Genomic DNA, 1,094 nt, shown 5'->3' with positions numbered 1-1,094 from the left:
ATGGAGACCTTTGGTTTGTGCTACATGGCAGATTTGATTCACCCTTGTATCTTTAAAATACTTTTAAAAGTTTGATGTAATGAGAAAAGATTACTCTTTTCTTAAACCACCCTTTATTAAAAAATGTAAACATTTGTAAATATACAAATTATAAAGTACCAAATGCTTCTTGCTTTCCAGTACAGTAGGACTCAGAAGTGGTAGGTAAATTTGTTGTTAATCTATTTGGTTTATTAGGTCCAGGGCTGCAGAACTGACCAGCTAGTTTTGCAAAAGACAGCTAATCTCATTCCTCTGACAGGTCCAAACTGATACTGCCTCACCTCAGTTTCAGACTTCCTTCCTGCTCCTTTTGACAAACACCAGTGCTTACTGGTGAAGGCAAAGCAGGAGCTGTAGGAACTAGCAGGCTCCCTAGAAGGATGCAGCTAGGCATTTTACAAAGGGAGAGATTTCCATTTGCTAATGGGGAAGAGAATTCAGGCATTGAGAGAGCTCCTCTGTACAGTGTTCCTCAGGAAAAATGCATACTTGGCTTTGGGATCATCCTCCAGCTGGACTGGACAAAGCCAGTCACAGGTCCAATTTGCATCAAGTTCCCTTAATCAGCAAGTACTCGCGTCCTTTGCATGATGCATGGTAAGAAACATCACCAAGACAGATGATCTCACTTTTTTATCACTAAAGTGTTACAGGGTAAAATGTTCTCAGGTTGCACATCTAGACCTGAGCCCCAAAGTAGGACACTGGACTGCTGTGGAAGTACTGTAAAATGAAAAATCCATCCATTGCAATTGTCAGGGTAACTGAACTCCAAATGGGATATTTTGTGTTACTAACCATCTCTTCTAACACTCAATAATAGCTGTGAATTGCAGAGAGAACTGGAAGATGTTAATTGATGTTGTTTCTTACTTGGTCTTCCCCAAAAAGCCCCTGTCATCTACAGAAGCTTACGACAGGTCCCTGCATTCTCTAAGTCAGGGGTGTCAAACTCATTTTCACGGGGGGCCACATCAGCCTCATGGTTGCGAGTCCTAAAATTACATTCAGCCCTTTGAAGGCAACTGCGAGCCTGATGTGACCCCCCGTGA

The sequence above is a fragment of the Caloenas nicobarica genome, chromosome Z (genome assembly GCF_036013445.1).
Source record: "Caloenas nicobarica isolate bCalNic1 chromosome Z, bCalNic1.hap1, whole genome shotgun sequence".
Classification (NCBI taxonomy): Eukaryota; Metazoa; Chordata; class Aves; order Columbiformes; family Columbidae; genus Caloenas; species Caloenas nicobarica.
Note: the sequence above shows the minus strand (reverse complement) of the source record.